Here is a 7,130-nt window from a genome sequence, read left to right as displayed (position 1 = left end):
GATCAATTGCCACGCCACAAGGCATATAATAAAATCGAATGATTCCATTGGTCTTGTGTGGGAGGTCGCTTTCGAGCTGCCCTTGCTGTCTCCCTCTGATTTTAATTCAACCATCATGTGTGGGGTAGGTCGAAAGGTTGCTATTTCGATCCCCAGCTCCTCCTAGCTGAGTGTTGATGTGTCCCTGAGTAAGACACTTACGCACAGTGCATGAAGGATTAGGACCGATACATATGTCGGCCTAGGCCTAATCAATTGTGTTTTAATATCTTTAGCATTCAAATTATTGCAGTCTATTCTTTTCGTAGGCTTCTCTGCGGTTGGCCTTGATGGGGAGATATTTTAACGCTTTTTAACCCCATTTTCCTGCGACATTCCTGCGTCTCCCTCAGTACGGAGCCCATTTCAGCACCGTGTCAGTAGACAGTTACAATCCTACGAACGTCGTGAGTGCAGTGAACGCGCGTTCAGGAGGAGTTTCGGGAAACGCTCCAAAGAATGATCCCACAAGCGAAGATCCATCGTTATCGGGAAACGAGGCCCAGACCAGTAAAAGTTAGAATTGCTTGGGGGAGGGGGGGGATTATACTAGAGACATCCGAGGTCTGTATTTGGAGGAAAATTGAAACAGTTCCCCTTGCCAGCTTTGTTCGTTTTTGTCTATTGTAAAATACCTTCTTAATCTGCCTAATGGGTACATCTGGTGTTGATTTGTATTTGTATACATTGTCGACATAGTTGGAAACATTGTCTAATGTGTTCCATGTGTGCAGTTGAGTATTTCTACTTCTGAGGAATCTGGGGAGAACTGACCCGAGGTTTGTCTTTGAAAATTAAGTCTCCTTCAGGGTGGTAGGTCTGTTGTTTGCCAATAGCTGAGTATATTAGCTCAAGTGCTTACACTTTGCATTAGCATGCAAAGGTATGTAGACCGCCATCACTATAACAAGACTGAAGTTCCCTAAGTGTATTGAAGGGCCTGCCTTACACCGAGAAATGTTCCAGATCAGATGTGCAAACCCTGTCCAAACAACGTTATCGCTTTTTTTTCTGCATAGTTCTTTAGCTTATTATTGTATCTAGGCCTATCTGAAAAAAGTTGCTTGAGTATTTCTAAGCCTGACTTTTCCCGTGCACATTGTTGTGTAGTGACCCCTAGAGGGCTGCCATGTATATAGCACCATTGATAAAAGTTTAATTAATTAATTAATCAAATGGTTTGTATAAGAATCAAGTTTTATGATGGATAATTAATAACTAAAACATCATTTGTATTGTGATTTTTTTTGCATGGTCAATATGTACCTTATTTAGAAGATTAATCTGAAACTGCTATTTCTTCAATATTAATTGTATTATAAATAAAATTCTGGTTAACAGAAAAAAAAAATCTCTATCACTGTTACACTGCACTAGACTTTTACACCTTAATCATATCACTATGTCATATGTCATGAATATATACACATGTATACAGTTGTGTATAGTAACGAAGTAGAAATACTTCTTCACTGTACTTCAGTGGTTTTTTCGGGCCTATACTTCAATTGAATATTTACATTTCTAGCAACGTTCACTTTTATTCAGCTACTTTTCCTCAATAAAATGAATACCTTTACTTCGATACATTTGCCCTTTGCGTCTTCGTTACTCGCTACAAAATAAAAGTGAAGCAATTAAAAATGTCATGATGTTGGGAAGCGGGAACAGCAGATTTGGCCAACCAATGGTGGTCCTAGCTTGATTGGTAACGAAGTGCTCTCAACCACCACCCAATTTTGTTTATGTTTCGATTTGACCCAATTTCATAAGTATTAAGGGGTGGGAGAGGAGATGGGCACCTGTCCAATAGACTAGTAATTAGGGGCAAGGGAGGGCCATCAGACCGGTCATCAAACCACGCGCCAGTTGTAAAGGAGATTTAGTTCATGATGTATTAGTCGAGCTGGCGGTGACTGTACATATTTCTCCCATGAAGACTCATTCACCAATAAACAGGAATAAAGATTTATTTTGAATGATAACATAAGAGAGAATATTTTGCATGATAAATCTTTGGCGTGAGCCCCATCACGGACCCAGGGCGACGTGTGGACTCGACAGATCATGCCAGGAGTAGCAGGGGCGGAGCCTTCCCCTGGACCGGTAGACTGGGCCAGACCTGGTGGTGGTGGGGTGGAAGGAGCATCGAAGAAAAACCTAAGCAGCAAAGAACATAGGTTAGACTACTCTATATAAAGCAGATAAAGCGCCACGGTAGAGCTTACATTTCCCTATATGTTATTTATGTTCTTACAAGATAGGAACTATTTTGTTTCCATTTGCGACTTTTTGGCGAGTCCCACAAGGTTCAATCTTAGGACCCTCGTTACTCAACATCTACATGCTCCCACTAGCAGTAGGGCCGAGCTCTTCGAGTGGCCAACGACGTGCGTCGCGACCTAGGTCGCATTGGTCGCGACGTAGGTCGCATTGGTCGCGACGTAGGTCGCATTGGTCGCTGTGTTGGTCGCTCGTCTGGCTGCCGTTTTCTCGTCTGGCTCGGTCGCTCAAAGTCTATGGGCGGTCGGTCCTTATCAGTCAATTTGCATGTTATTAACAGAAAGCCATGCTCTCTGGCGAAAGCTACCTACAGCTCTTTATTGCTAATATTGTTTTAATATTTTTATATTGAAGTACAGTTTAAAATGATGAAATCGTTGGTCTATCAGTATCAATAAAATACATAAGTTGTAATTTGGGGCGTATTCAAATAATTTATTTAATTGTATTTTATATCTTATATAGCCTATATATTTGTTTTGTTAAATGTCATTGAGCCTAATAAGGTATATTATGCACAAAGTTCTTCGTTATAGAGCGATAGGCTATACTTTAATATAAGAGGAATAGTTTGAAATCAATGCTACAGTGGCGCAAGCTGTGGTACAAGTGGTAGTGACGCTAAGTTATTGATCCTGAAGGCCGCTGTTCTATTCTCTCCACGGACTGATTCATTTTTGCTCTTTTAGTCAAACTTATTGACGCAATCGGCCTCTTTCATTTAACATTTTTGTATGATTTAGTACGATGGTATTGTATGATAATTATATGACGGGCTGCGACGCTGGCTGGTATCGGCTGGCTAGCTGCGACGACAGGCCAGCCGCGCTGGCTGCCACTGTCCGCGCTGGCTGCCACTGGCCGCGCTGGCTGCCACTGTCCGCGCTGGCTGCCACTGTCCGCGCTGGCTGCCACTGGCCGCGCTGGCTGCCACTTGCCGGCCGCGCTGGCTGCCACTTGCCGGCCGCGCTGGCTGCCGCTCTGGCAGGCTGACCGACTAGGTCGCGACCATAAAAGCGTCGCGACCCTTTTGGCGGCAAAATAGGTCGCAACCAACCAGAGGTATGGCTGAATGAGCGACCTGTGGCAGCCAGCCATTGTCACCATGGCTGCTACCACAACCAAAAGCCTATGTTATCAGTTAACATCTCATTGAACAGAATAAATATGGGCTACGTGCGTCAGTGTAATAAAAACGTACATGCAATAATATATAGCCTAGCTTAGATATTGATAGACCAATATGCCTTTTTATAATATAAAAAATAAATAGGCCTTTTGGTCTATCCATCTATAATTAATTTTAAATTAACTTTGTAATACAGTGATGCGTATGAATTTGTATTGATTATATTGTATAGCCTTTTCTTTTTTAAATGTCAAAGACTAATAAAATATCCTATGAAGCAAATTATAGTGTAATATAGTTCTATAAAAAGTGTAACGTGTCTATCATAGAAGTCACAGTGGTGTACCTGTTGATAAGTGTAACGATGTTCATCATGTTAGCCACAGTGGTGTAAGTGGTAGCGATGCTAGGTTAGTAATCAAGGGGATGTGGGTAGATTTATTCACAGTCAGATAGATTTTTGCTCTTTTAGTCAAACTTATTGACGCAATCGGCCTCTTTCATTTTAACATTTTAGCAGGATTTAGTACCATGTTATGATAATTATACGACGTAATGACGGGCTGCGACGCTGGCTGGGTCGGTTGGCTGGCTGCGACGACAGGCCAGCCGCTGGCTGCCGCTGGCAACTGCCGCTGGTCGCTGGCACTAGCTCTGGCAGGCTGACCAACCAGGTCGCGACCATAAAAGCGTCGCGACCCTTTTGGCGTCAAATAGGTCGCAACCAACCAGAGGTATGGCTGAATGAGCGACCTGTGGCAGCCAGCCATAGCCAGCGTCAATAAGTTTGACTAAAAGAGCAAAAATCTATCTGATTGTGAATAAATTCGAACCAACGAACCCTTGAATACTAACCTAGCATCGCTACCACTTACACCACTGTGGCTAACAAGGGAAGCATCGTTACACTTATAATCAATAAGTGTAACTGTGGCTTTTATGATAGACACGTTACACTTTTTATAGAACTATATTACACTATAATTTGCTTCATGGGATATTTCATTAGTCTTTGACATTTAAAAAAGAAAAGGCTATAGGCTACAATATAATCAATACAAATTCATACGCATCACTGTATTACAAAGTTAATTTAAAATTAATTATAGATGGATAGAACAAAAGGCCTATTTATTTTTATATTATAAAAAGGCATATTGGTCTATCAATATCTAAGCTATATATTATTGCATGTAGCCTACGTTTTTATTACACTGACGCACGTAGCCTATATTTATTCTGTTCAATGAGATGTTAACTGATAACATAGGCTTTTGGTTGTGGTAGCAGCCATGGTGACAATGGCTGGCTGCCACAGGTCGCTCAATCAGCCATACCTCTGGTTGGTTGCGACCTATTTGCCGCCAAAAGGGTCGCGACGCTTTTATGGTCGCGACCTAGTCGGTCAGCCTGCCAGAGCCAGTGGCAGCCAGCGCGGCCAGTGGCAGCCAGCGCGGCCAGTGGCAGCCAGCGCGGCCAGTGGCAGCCAGCGCGGACAGTGGCAGCCAGCGCGGACAGTGGCAGCCAGCGCGGCAGGCCTGTCGTCGCAGCTAGCCAGCCGATACCAGGCAGGCGTTGCTGCCCGTCATTACGTCGTATGATTATCATACCATCGTACTAAATCGTACAAAAATGTTCAAATGAAAGAGACCGATTACGATTACGAGTTTGAGTAAAATGGCAAATATATACCTGATCGTGATGGGTATCGAACAGCCATTGTGATGATTACCAACCTCGGGCCACAACCACTTGTACCACTTAATTATAACTAACATATCACTCTATAACGAAGTGCTTTGTGCATAATATAGGCCTACCTTATTAGGCTTAATGACATTTAACAAAACAAATTTATAGGCTATATATAAGATATAAAATTCATTATTTGACTGATAGACTGATAGACCAACGATTTCATCATTTTAAACTGTACTTCAATATAGAAATATTAAAACAATATTAGCAATAAAGAGCTGTAGTAGCTTTCGCCCTTTCTGGTACTTCAACTGTCGCAAAAAACCCGTTAATAACATGCAAATTAACTGATTAAGGACCGCCCATAGACTTTGAGCGACCGAGCCAGCCAGCGACCAAAACGGCAGCCAGACGAGAAAACGGCAGCCAGACGTGCGACCAACACAGCGACCAAAGCGACCTACGTCGCGACCAATGCGACCTACGTCGCGACCAATGCGACCTAGGTCGCGACGCACGTCGTTGGCCACTCAGAGAGCTCGGCCCTGCTCCCCACTAGGGCAAATCGTGCAAAATAATAACATTGTGATACAATGTTGTCTTTCTGAGGGATGTATCTAGCCCTCGAAAGGAGATAAAAAATAAATAAACAACAAGTCCTGTTGATAGGCTACTTACTATGACCAACTGGTGAACACTCGTTAGTAAATCATACTATGGCGAGCAGCCTGGGAAGGACGAGACGGGAGCCAAGGTTAATGGAAAATTACGGTATTTTGAAGATCGAGCCCCCTTTCTGGTTTGTCTAGGATGAAATAGAGTGGTTTGAATATTGGTCCTAGCTGTGTTTGAAATCGTTCCCTATCATGGGTATAGTGGACTATATATAGGGTGCTCGGCATTTTGAAGTGGTGTTCGAATTCTCCGTGTTTAATTTCATGCACTATAGTGGACTTAAAATACCCAAAATTTGAGTGAACATACGATGTTTCCTACATGTTACACCCATATACCACAATGCAATGCAGTCGTGTTTTTCCGGAGGAGAAAAATATGCTGAATAACCGCGAAAACGAATACATTTAAAACGAAATGCCAAAAAACAGAGTGACTCCCTATCCTCAGCTTTTTATGCCGCGTTTCCACTGCAGGGTGCGGTACGGTTCGGTTCGCAAAGGTGCGGTACGGATTGCGTTTCCACCACCAAAAGTGGGCGTGACCCGGACTGAGCCGTACTCGTTTTGCCCTCGTTTTCAGTACTCCTCCGTTGGGGTACTGACAACGAGACGAGACGCCTGAAAGGGTACCGGAAAATTCGAGCTACACACCCCCTCCATTGATTGGTCGACAGAACCGTCACTTTCGGGCGACGTGGGGATAAAAACAAACAAACAGTAGCCTCAAGGTATTATCCTTTACAATGAACATGTCGCGTAAAACGCTTGCTTGGGCGAACAAGGAGGTGGAGACGTTCCTCTGCATTCATGGGGAGGAAGACGTTGTTTATGATGTTTAAGTAGCTGCCACGGCGAACGACATCCTGTATTGTCGTACGAACGACAGCTGCACATTGCGCAGGGCTCTCCGTGAGTCGCACGCAATTCAACCCATGCACACGCTCACACGCCACACAACTTGCGCCGCTATTTGACAGTGGAAGGGTAGGAATCAAATGCGTCCGGGTGTAATTTCAAAATCGTCCGGGATTTTAATAAAGCCTCAATGTATGTTCACATTTAATTTGCGTTGCGTTCCTCTGGGTCTGTCGCCATCTAGTTGGGCTACGCCCTCCCCTACTCAGTTCTGTTCGCTTTGCATTGGTGGAAGTGAGTAGGGGGAGCGGTTAAGTAAAGCCTTCAGATTGGACGGTTTGACTTTAGAGTTACCGTCATGTTTTGTATTATATTTTTTTACCATTATTGTTTTATAGGGACAAATATTAACACATTTCTCCTGCAGGGGATTGATAAAGTTCTATCTA

This window comes from Gadus morhua, chromosome 20 (assembly GCF_902167405.1).
Source record: "Gadus morhua chromosome 20, gadMor3.0, whole genome shotgun sequence".
Classification (NCBI taxonomy): Eukaryota; Metazoa; Chordata; class Actinopteri; order Gadiformes; family Gadidae; genus Gadus; species Gadus morhua.
Note: the sequence above shows the minus strand (reverse complement) of the source record.